Consider the following 12493-nt stretch of genomic DNA (forward strand, 5'->3'; position numbering starts at 1 on the left):
TCTTCTGTATTTGTGCAGTGCCTAGCACAACCGTGTCCTGAAAAGGGCTCCTAGACATTATGGTATTATAAATTATGTATAACAATACTAGTTTTGCTCCAGCCTTATCTCAGTCTCTCTACCCAATGCACATCTCACATCTTTACATTGTCATTTAGCCAAATGAAATGTATTTATTTCTTTAAATCTTTTCAATGGTTAATTCTTTTAATATCTTAATAATTTTCCTGGAGATAACAAGGAAGTTGCAGCTGAGTGATGCTGCTTGTTGTTACATCTATTGCAATAAGCACCCAAAGCTGTAGTCAGGATTGGGCCTTCATTATGCCCTGTACTGTACTGACTGGGCACATCGACAGGAGACGCTTAAAGCGTGCAAGACTAATTCTGCACATTAGCATGGCTGGCAAAAACTGTGCTAATGTGCTAGATTTAGTCTACTGTGCATTAACATCACTTAAAAAGCGTTCATCTGTGCTACTGCACAGTGGCACTGATTACAGCACATTAAGTTAGTACCTTTTTTGTTACAGGTACTAAACTTAATGTGCTGTAATTCCAGCTCATTAGTGAACTTGTAGATGTGCCCACTGAAAGGGAGAAAGGGTCTCTGCCTTGTGAACCTTGCAATCTAGGAGCAAAATCAAGTCACTGTGAATGGCTACCAAGGACTTAACCCGGGTACAATGTTTCTTCTGGTGCTGCAGGAGTTCTTTCTTTCTCTGGCTAAATTATAGGGCTGTGCGAAGCTTTGGTCCCTGATTCAGTTCAGTGGAGATTCAGCCCGATTCGGTGGCTGAATCTCTGAATCTGAATCGAATCAGAGGACCTTTTAATGTCTCTGAAACGATTCGGAGAGATTCGGCGATTCGGACATAGACACAGTTTTAAATGTTTTTTCAATATACCTCTGTGTAGCAGGGGCTCTGAACACTGCAGTGCTGGGGCAGATGCCATGTCCCACAGAAGTGTGGGGGGGCTCCCCAGCACACTTGGCAGCAGACCCAGAAGTGGATCAAAAGCACTTCTGGTCCATTTCCTGGTCCACTAGGGAGCATGCAGGGGGGACCCCTGCACTCCCCCAGCTTGGTGACTAGTACTTCCTGGGTCTGGGGGAGACACCTAGGATCCCCCTGTGGCCAATCGCTGAGCCAGAGGATACAGGGGGAGGCCCCTGGCACACTCCCCAGCAGACCTGGAAGTGGACCGGAAGTACTTCCAGTCCACTTCTGGATTCACTGCTGAGCATGCTGGAGAGCCCCCTGCCCCCCCCCCCCCCACCTGCTGTGGGATGCTCCATCTGCCCCAGCACTGCAGCGATCATGAGCTGCGCTGGTACCTCAAGGTATGTAGAAAAAACTTCTAAAGCTGTACCTGTGTATGAATCACTGATTCGCTCAAATCAGCCTCAAATCTTCAGATTTGGCCGAATCGAGTGGGGGGCAGTGATCCGAATCAACAGATTAAATCACTGTCCCCAATTCGAGCCAAATCCGAATCAAATAGGGCCCATTTCGCACAGCCCTACTAATTTATTTTTCTCTGGAGTCTCTGTTACTGTGATAATAGAAATGCGGCAAGATATTGTTGTAAGAAGTCAAAACCACATTGTAGTGAAAAGCTCCACTTGTTTGGAAGCACTTACACATCCAGCCTCCCAGCAGCTTGTAGCATTTTAAGCATTGTGTCCTCTAAGTCTGCTTAGAGGGGGTCTAAATTGAACAGTGGCAGCAGCAACAACAATGAGAATTTTGGGGGAGTGTGCACAACTTGTTTAGGCAACACCTAAATTCTCTCTGCTAATTCAGACAGGGTGCAATTTACTGCCTGAGTCACAGGGAACTCAGTGCACATTACATAGCCAAAGAATGCCTCACCCAAACCTCACAGAAATCAACTCATATGCCCCAGGAACTGTGTGGTATCTAAGCTTTTCCTACCTGTGTACATGCATATCAGTTTTGTCTCCCTTACTTGCCTGGGTACATGTAATGCAATATAAAATGGCACTGCGTAACGGAGTGTTATGCCATTGTCTGCTTGCGGACAGGACTCCCTACAAGTTAGCCTCCCACTTTGACTTCAAGTGGGAGGATCTCAGTTACACTAGAGGTTCCCAAACCCTGGGCCGCAGACTGATGCCAGGTCATGAAGGGTTGGCTGGCAGTCCACAAGAGGGTTGGCTGCCAAACCAGAAGTCCAGAAGTGACTAGCATACTGCAGACTGGCAGCCAACCCTTTTTTATACTGAGTATAAAAAGGGTTGGCTGCCGGTCTACAGTATGCTGGTCTGCCATTTGCTGGTCCACGGTCACTTCTGGTCCATGGTCTAAAAATGTTGGGAACCAGTGGGCTACACGCCAACTTTATGAAAATGAGAGACTCCTCCCTAGCTTGCTACTGCAGCCATATGGCTGAAGGCAAACGAAACTCAGGGGCATCCAAACCCTAAGTCTCTGGGCTTGGGCCTGCATGTAGAATGCCTGCCAAAGTATTTGGAAGTATCTGAAGCCCTAAGCAGGGGTGGAGGATGCTTACTGGTAGCAGGGCCATGTATGGTTCTTGAATGATTCACACACATTTGGAATGGATTTGGCTGATTTGACTTGGGACGAGAAAAATTTTCCATAAACAAACAATCAAACTTGCCTTGGTATATGTGTTAAAGAATCAGCGATGGCCTAAAATAGATTTAGAGAACTGGGTGGAATATCTGTGTGCACGTGCATGTGCATGGTAACATTTTCACTTGCCCCTATTTTTTTTAATCAAAATTGAACTTTGATGAAAGTTTCCCAATCAGGTCAATGTACAGGCACTTTTAAAAGGCTTTTGAGAAAATACTTCACAAGAGACTGTTACAGAAATTTGATAAACTCAGTGAAGAGAAACTCATGGTTTAAGCCCCAGATATGATTTAGGAAGTAAATAGTAGGATCCGAATAAACAGATAATTCTTTGCTTGGAAGCAGGCTCAGAATGGGATGCACTAGAGCTAGTGATGTCCAGTGGATCAGATCTTTAGCTTAAACATTCACCTGCTTCACAATACCAGAAATCAACCTTAACAAAACAGCCCGGCTAGGGACAGAAATTACACATAAACTGGTATAAATGATCAGAAACTGGCTAAAATCTGTAACACAACAGAAGTTCAGTACACATAAACCAGTTTCAACATGGCTGAAAATGGTTTAAGATAAACATGGATGGATGTAGTATTAGACTTAACTGATTTAGGTTAAATCCATTTATTGAACTTCTATCCCAGATCCTCTCCAGATTCAAGTTAACTCACAGTCCCCCAGCATCCCAGGATAATTGCAACCCCTTGCAGGGTGGGCAGGCTAGCTTTGGCTCAAGATGTCTGCTCCAGCCTACTAGTGATGCATAATCCAGCACCCCTGGCTTCTGGCCTGAGCCATTGCAGGTATGTGACTGAATTCCAGAATCAAAAGTGAATGTCTGTTCACTTGCTTGTTGGTTCAGTCTACGCAGTTTAGACTAATCTGTGAAGATTGAATCAATTTAGCCTTGAGCTTTTTGATTATCTCTACTTAGCCCTGGAGATTTTGCAGGGGTAAGAGAATTCCCAGGTAGACCAGGCTGCCCTCAGCGATCTTCTAATGTATCTGGAGTATTGAGGGCCATTGGTTTATTGAGGGGATTGAATTGGAATTCCCTGTGCAGCAGGGATCCCTGGTCTAAACTCAGAAATACTAGGGCAGAAAGGTTGTTTACAATTTCCTTTTCCTTTTTCTTTGTGCTGAAGCAGAGCACAGGTTGGCTAGGAATCTGGTCCAATTTACTTAACTGGGACCCAGTTAATATGGAAGGTGAATTGGGAGCTGTCAAAACACCACAGTACGATTTAAGGGAGTCAAGAACAGAAATGCTAATGGAATTCTGGAAGAATTCAGAAAAAACAGATGACATATGAATGTCATAGACCAGGGGTTGTCAGCTGGGGGTATGCATACCCCTAGGGGTACTTAGAAAGCCTGTAGGGGGTACGTGCAGGCAGGCAGGGACAGAGAGCACCCACGGCATGGCAGCAGCGTCTCGCCATACTTTGCTTCTTACATGGGAGAGGTGCGTGCCGGGCACCGCCGGCCCCACGTGGTACACCGCAGCACCTCCCTGCCCCTCACTTCAGCACCCTCTGTGGGCCATATACGCGCTGCCTGGCCAGCTAGACAGGAGGGGGAGGGGGGCTTGCACCTGGCAGCTGCCGCCACCACTGTTGCCACCACCATCACCACCCCACTCTGCTTTCTCACAACCGGTTGCACATGTGGCTCTGAGAGCTGATGACAGGCGGTGCATGATTGGCCAGGCACAAGGCCCATCACCAGCCTGCAGAGCTGCATGTGCAACCGGCTGCGAGAAAATGATGCGGGGCGCGGCAGTGTGGGGTGGTGATGGTGGCAGCAGTGACTGCTGCATGCAAGCCCTCTCCATCTGGGCCATCTGGGTGGTGCGTGTGTAGCCTGCAGAGGGGCATCACCGCACTTGCCCAGCCAGCCCTGCTCCTAGGAGGCCCCACCCTGCCACTTCACAGGCACATGCAGATGCAGACACACATGCAAATGCAGAAACACACACACACACACATTTACCTGCTGCAGGGGGTGTCTGTGTGTTTTTGCATTTGCATGTGTGTCTGCATCTGCATGTGCCTGTGTCTTTGTGTCTGTGTCTTTGTGTGTGCCTGTCCTCTGCCCACCCAGCAGCAGCAGGCACATGGCGCCGTACAGCTCTTGGGGCAGCGGCAGTGGGGTACAGAGTCCAGCCTGCAGCAGCATCTGCCTCTGCCCCATGCACAGATCTAGGGGCAAGTGCCCCCAGGGCCTCCACCAGGGTGTGCGCAGTGACAGGAGCCGTCCCTCCCTTCCCCGCGCCCCCCAGATGAACCGCTCTCATGGCTCCATCCTGCACTCCACCCCGGCTGTGCAGTGCTCATCTCAGCCCCACTCCCTCCCTCACCATGGGGGCCTTGATCTGCCCCTCCTCCCCCTGCCCCTTAAAAACAAGATTAAAAAAAAAAAGGGGTACATGAAGTGAAACTTTGAGGCAGAAGAGGTATGCTTGTTAAAAAAGGTTGAAAACCCCTATCATAGACAGTCCAGGGTAAACAAGCACTAGATATAAAATACTCGAAGGGACTAATTAAAGTCACTCCCATACATAAATGGCTTTGAGAAAGTAGAATTGGATACGTCATGGTGAATAGTTCAGTGATAGCATGCGCCGAGTGCACAACTGCTGCCAAAGGAAACAAGTAAGAGCAAGTGTTAAGATTACAACACTGATCACAAGAATTGCACTGAGTTTATATGGGTGAGGTTGAAACTCTTTTGTGCTCAGGCCCGTTTTCAGGTAGGTGCAGCCTTTCCCGTCACAATGACACAAAGAAGTCATTTAGATGAAATTTCAAATGCAGCTGGCCTGTTCCATGGGAAGTTAATTTGGGGTGTTTGGTAAAATTCCATGTAGCTGGATTTGATGTACTTGAATGCGAATAAAAGGGTATTTTCCACGCAATGTCATCGTTCATAATAGAATGTCTGATTTATTACATACTTTCCTGCACTGTTTGTCGGTATCCTACACTCTGTTCTCTGAGCCCCTTTGGAAAATACCTATTGAAAAGCTGCTCAGATACCCGATTGATTTAGTAAGTACTTTACTGCACAGTTTTTCAATACAGTATATCCATAGTTTTCCAAAGTGCTATGGAAAATGCTTGCTGAAAAGCAATTCCAATAGCTGACTTTTTCAGAAAAGTGAAATGCTTAGAAGCTACCATTATCAAACTTCAGAGTAAAAATGCAGGGCTATATTATATAAAGCTTAACAAGAGAACAGTTTGTTTCACAATCCTAACATAAGGAGAGAAAAAAAAAGCTCCTCTTTGGATAATGAAGGGTTCAGATAATAGGGATGTGCTATATAAAAAGTAGAGGCCAACCTTTTTTGGCAGGCATGTCACAGATTATTCCTGCAACCTCCCCAAGTGCTGCTGTAATCCCCTTCCCTTCCCTTGCCTGATCTGTTGCTCTGCTTTCTGCTCCAAAACCTCTGCTCCCTGCCTGATCTGCTGCATTCCCTGTGCTCCTTACTGTATTTGCTGCTTTGCATTCTGCTTCCTGCTTTATCTGTCCTTGTGCTGCCTGTCCCCTCCTCAATTTACGGTATGCCACACACAGAGGCTGTTCATGCCACTTGTGGTACCCCTGCTGCACAACATTTTAAACCAGAGCCCGCAATGTTACGTGTTTGCAAGGAACTGGTCTGCTCCTGTGCTCGCTCAGCCTAGCGTGAATCAGGAGTGACTATAGTGATGCCAATGACATGAAGTCATATAAAGGAGCAGAAAACCAGCTTTCCTATGTTACATTTGCTGGCAAAAGCAGGACGTGAAAGTCACAAAGCAGCCCCTGCACTGGAAGGTACAGTGGAGACAGGGCTAAATGCTTAACTGCTGTGCTACATGACTACCTTTTTTGCTATGACGGCTATCAACAGTAAGGTATGTTTTCTACCATTGCTAATGCAGATGGAACAGATGAGACAAGTACCCAGACGTCTTCAAACATGCTTACAGTTAAAAAAAAACAAAGAAACAAAAACGGTTCATATGTACACAGGGATTTAGAGCTGAAGAGCTCTGCAATTACCTGTATAAATACACCCAGCAGCCTTCTCATTCAAATACTAAATAAACAGTTGAAAGACTGACTAAAGGATTCAACCATGGACCTTCTGAATGTTACCTATCTCTTGCACAGCTGCTGCTTATGTGCAAGCTCAAATCAGTGACTTGCAAAGGAAAATCATGTCCTAAAGCATGTCAGGGATATTACTGTATAAACACCATCATGATCGGATGACAGGTTTAATTTACAGCTGTTTATACCTTACAGTATTTTATTTTGTGTACAGTGAAGATTAGGTGCTATTTTAAAAGGGCAAGCAGCAGGTGTGTGAATAGCAGTCTGTCTGGTATCTTCTCATATCTCAAGGAATGGAGCCTCATCAGTTTTCAACCAGTGTGTGAATGATCTCAACCACGGTCTGGCCATCTTAAATTTTGAATGTTCTTAAAATCATGGTATAAAATCAGGATGCAAAGGCCTACAAAGCGCAATGCTTGATTCCTCTTCTACTGTTTCTTTAAAAGATTCAGAATTCAAGGCCAAAAGAAACTATTAGATCATTTAGTCTGCCCTTCTGCATATCACAGACCAGTACATTTCACCCAGCACGGAGGTCTCCCAGCATGGAGTCCAATAACTTGTGTTCCATTCTCATTTTCAAAATCCTTGCTAGAACACATCTTCCATTAAAGCTTTGCAATAGCAATCTGTTTATAAGCTATCACTGAGGATATTTTATGAGATCTGTCCTGCTTTGCATATGAATTGAAGCTGATGCATTATGACATGAGTACCCTCATTGTATTGTCTGAATCAGAATTTAATCTTAGGGGTGGAGAGCACCACACTGAGGACAATCTCCACAGAATGAGGAAATAACAATATAGGCATGTGATCTTATCCTCAGGCATTTAGATAGCCACACCATTTTCTGGTAAAAGGGAGCGTTACTTACTTGCGCAATAGCACTGTGAAAGGGGTGTGTAAGTGGTCTAATAGGCATCCTGATTTCAACTGATTGCCCCTACTTTTTTTATCTCTTCAGCCATCAGTTAATCTCTGCTTGAGCACATGTAAGCTATACTTCTTGTAGGCCATTCCTTTTCAAGGGGATTCTGGTCGCATGAGCTTTGCTTCAGGATTTTTACACCTTTCCTGGAGCACTCTCAAATGGGAAGTTTTCCTTTGTATTCTAGGAGAAGTCCTAGCAGAACTTTTACAATCTTTCAGTCTCCTATGCCTGATGAAGGATGCCTGTGCCTGAAAGCTTGTAAATAAAGACAGCTTTTTGCAAATATCTAGTTGGTCTAATGGCAAGGTTCTTTGAGTAGATGTGAATCTTTTATTAGACCAACTAAATAGTTGGAAAAAAGTTCTTAGTAAGCTTTTGGGCAGAGTCACCCTGTTCTTCAGGTATAGAAAGTCTCTGCTGTTAGTTGGTCTAATAAGAGATATCACCTCTGCCACAAGTTTTGATTCCTTTAAATTCTAGGACACTTGACAAACTAGATAAATGAAGGAGTTACATCAACATGCAGCCACATCGGCCAGGCAAGCCAGACACAGGACGTAGCAGGATGTGAAAGTGTGGGCCACCTACACCAAGGCAAATACTTCTCTGTGGGGAAAGTGCTTTGGGATCACAGGACTCCACACAGATTTGACTGCATCAATAGTTAAAGGCACACCTGAAGGATCTGCATACATTAAACAACACCAAATACAATTCCTCTGCTTTGGAAGGATGAGTCTGTGTTGCAAGGCTTTAAAGCTCCTACTCTAGACATGTCAGAGCTGATAATGTGTCGTTTTATTCTAATTTCATAGTAAAAGGGGAGTTCAAGTCAGAGACAGCAGTGATCCGGAAACTAGAGCTGAGAAATGGGTCCAGCCCCTGCCAGAAAGTTTATTTTTTTCATTGAAAATAAATATAAGGGGAAACAAAAACATTGACTGGTCATCTTAGAACTGAATCAAAGTTGAAACAAAATTTCTTACAATTCAGAAACCCTGCTTTCATTACTTCTGCTCCTTATTTTCACGCGTTTCTGTCCTGCTCTCCCTTGCCCCCCTTCCCAGTCCACCCTCCTTCTCCTCCTTCTGAACAATTATGGTTCTGAAACCTGGCTCTGCTCCAGGAATTTTATCAGAGAATGGGATCCCTGCCTGCTCTCTACAAAGAAGTCTGCACAGGAGCACATGCCTGGGGTTATTTTGTAAACAGAAGCAAAATGTTTGGGTCACAGTCCAGCCCCAAGGAAGGATTTAATGAATGTTTAAGTGGTAATTAACTGCTAATGAGATGTGAAAGGTAAACACATGTCTCCAGCTACTACAATCCACTTGGAGCAGAAGCAGTTATGAAATGTGAGCAGGTGCTCCTCTCATTACAGAAAAGGCAGCAGTAACACAGATTCACAGAAGATTAGGGTTGGTGGAAGGGACCTCATGAAATCACCAGGTCCAGCCCCTCCCCGCCCTGGGCAGGAAAGACTGTTGAGGTCAAATAACCCCAGCAGTGTGTGTGTCCAGTCACCTTCCCCTCTAACCAGTTTGGGTTCTCTTAAGGTTAGTGAAGGAGCATTTACTTGAATACTAAAATGTTTAGCAACCTCTGTCTTCATGCTGTTACTACAACATTAATTTAAAAGTGGAGGTTGCACAACATCCAAAGATTGTCAAATGCTGCTGAAATGCAGTCATTTCTGGGGTAGGTTGCAGGTGCTCCTAGATGACCTATAACACCATGCAGCAGTTTAGTGAGAAAACACTACTTAATCACAATGGCAGAGCATATTTTACTTAGGTAGAACATTCACAGTTTTTTAAGGCCAGACAGGACATTACAACCATCTATCCCTCCATTTGACTGTCTGTCATCAATGTTATATAAATTTCACAAAACAATTTTGCCATTCAACTCAAAGATTTGTGGATCAGCTAGAGCAGGGGTAGCCAGTCTGTGGGTTGTGGTAGCGGACTGTGTGTGGCAAGTGGTAGAGCAAGGAGGTGATAGGCAGCACAGTGCCAGATAGGGCAGATAGCAGAGCAGCAAAATGGGCAGGGAGTACAGAGCAGGGAGCAGAAAGCAGAGCTGCAGAATGGGGGAACTGGAGTGGCGTTTGGGGAGGATGGAGAGATAAGTTGTGGTTTGCCTGCCAAAAGGTTGGTCCCTAGTGATCTAGACTCTAGATCATATTTATAGAGAAAAAAAAAGCCCATGCCTAATCTTGCATTTAACAGATTTTGTACAGTAACACTTGTCGTCTTGCAAAAATTGCCATCACATGTTAAACTACAAGCTCCTGAACTGCGTCAAACTGGGTGGTGGGACAATAATTCTGTGCTGACTCAGGTTTTTACACAGTACTGTTAATGATTCAGTTGGAACTACGTGACAAAGCATTTCAGCTTTCATAGCAGTCAGTACCCTGATTGCACACGTTAGGTGTATAACTGCAACAGAGAAATGTTGAGGTTTCATTATAGTACTTGGTGTCTCCTAGTGGGTTATGGAATAGAGAAAATCCCACACAATTTACTGATTCGTTTTGATGCACTGGCTGGGGGAGTAGTTAGCTGATTGCACGATTTCACAATGATTACACACTTAATTCATACAACACAATTTTATTTTAAAACTCTTTGCTACGTATATAACACTGCTTAGCTTTAAGAAACACCACAAACATTAAGAACACAATAATTACATATATCAGAAACAATGCTCTGAATGCACTTCCTTCCCAAATACTATAAGAATTAGTGTTCCAAAAACAACTACAATTACAACTAAAAGTTAAATTTGAATCAATACTATTATTTTACATATTATACTTACAATCCTAGAATTCCGAGAAGCCAAATACCAAACTATGGTTTCATTCCTCAGTAGTACGATTTAATGGGTTGGCCTCAGTAGTACGGTTCAATGGAATGGCCTCAGCAATACAATTCAATAGGCTGGCCTCAGCAGTGATAGGACTAAGTCCCCTTCCTTCAGTCCCTTTCGGGCGCTCTGCAGCTTCAGCATGAACTAAGAGATTCGTGTTCACGGAGAGGGCGTTTCACGTGATCAGTCTGACCCGGGCTATACTTGCGATTTTTCCTTCGTTGTTCTGCAAGTATAGTCACCTCCAAATTGGGACAGTAAGTTACAGTTTTTATTGAGTGAGCTGCCGTCAGTGGGCTCCTCCTACTCAATCTGTCATTACCCCCAAATTTGGGCTCGGATCTTACTCAACAGATTCTTTTGCCTTTGTTGAGCATTTTAAATTACCTTTGGGAAACTTCCATATCACTGCAAATGCCCTTTTCTTACCAATCTGGTCAAAAGGCCTTAGGGTTTGATCTCTTGGAATTCAGGATATTTGCTCTCTTTGTAAAAGGTTTCTAAAGATGAAATTTAAATTAAGACTTTAAGCAAAGTCAGGACCTTTTGCACGTAGTCCCCAAAACAATGAACTAGATAAGGAGATAAATCTTATCTTCTTCCTGAAACTGGCTAATGGGCAACCTTTACAAACATTCAAACTATTTCATTCAATATGACACTTGGGTAAATGCATATTCTAGCTGCATTGCAGTAAGCACTGACCTCTTCTGAGATTCCAGTATCTACTCGTTCCATACTTCCTGTGAAGTTCTGTTGCAACTCTAAAATGATTTCTTTTATGAGATGGGCTGTTGAACCTTCCCTTTTACGTGGGTAACCTGGATGTTGACATGGTGTGAGTCCCTTTTGTCAGTTAAATTGTTCCTTCCCTAACCACACACTGATAACATTTGTTGAGTGATCTGAATATGCTAGAGAACCTGACACTTCAGGGAAGTGCAATATTTTCTTGGTTGCCCCAAGACCTTGGAGCTTACCCTTTACTCCACAAAAAGAATTAAGAATAACCAAAATCAATTAAACAAACGGGTGATCATGAACGCCTCATGCCTCCTGAGGTTGTTGGGGCACAGTGACTGCCCGCAGGCAGTGTCGGAGATGGCAAGCGGGGACTGGCCACAGACAGTGCACCCCCTATGCCATGTGCACCCCCTATGCATTGCCAATGTGCATGATGGATATCAGCAATCCTCTAGTGACAAGCAGACCTACTTCTATTCAACTGTGGAATGGTCACCCAAGGATTGTGATGGAAGATTCATTGTTTGAATCATTTTGGATATTGGTGAACAGAGCATCAATAAACAGAGAATAAGCCACTAGTGACTACAATTAATAGAATATGTCTAGGGAGTGAGGTAAACTCAGTGCAACCTAGCAGAGCTACAAATAGGTTTCTTTGACAAGGGGTTATAAGCAGCTGCAAGGAAGCCTTCTCCCAAAAACGACTCAAAGCTCAAGGTGAGAAGCATTCAGGAATGTGAAGGTGAACAAAAAGCAGTGGTTCCAATCTCTCCTCCTTCAGAAGAGCTGATATTATGCTCTCTTCTTTTGTTGTGTCAGGCAAGGCTGGCAAGAGCCCAACTACATTGTGCAGAAGGGCTGAAGGAATGCACTAGAGAGCAGAGCGGGGCTGGCAGGAAAGCAAAGCCACGCCTCAGCCTGTTTGTGTTCCTTATTACCACAGTTGACTGCCACACTCATCATGAAAATCCCCGGCACACTGTCTAACTGCTGAGACAATAGGAGCCCACCTATTGAGCAGGGCAGAGAACAGACATGAGTAAGAGAAGAGTTGGTTTGTGATGGACATATGGCAGGAGAATGAACGAAGGTTTTGAGTGCAAGGAATTAGAGAGGATGGTAGTAACAAGATGTGCCACAAGTGACTGAGACAAACAGCAGGGCATGAGATAAGCAGGGATCCTGGTCTTTTCTG

At 44.4% G+C, this 12493-nt stretch overlaps 1 protein-coding gene across 1 annotated transcript in view; it reads right to left on the reverse strand.

Annotated features, from left to right (window-relative positions):
* Positions 1 to 12493, reverse strand: part of LOC102564137 (retinoic acid-induced protein 3) — a 31278-nt gene extending 18785 nt beyond the window's left edge. Inside the window, exon 1 of the mRNA XM_059726276.1 lies at positions 10501 to 12493. The gene's annotated coding sequence lies outside the window, so the exon portion shown is untranslated. The remainder of the gene's footprint in view (positions 1 to 10500) is intronic.

Source organism: Alligator mississippiensis, chromosome 4, assembly GCF_030867095.1.
Source record: "Alligator mississippiensis isolate rAllMis1 chromosome 4, rAllMis1, whole genome shotgun sequence".
Classification (NCBI taxonomy): Eukaryota; Metazoa; Chordata; order Crocodylia; family Alligatoridae; genus Alligator; species Alligator mississippiensis.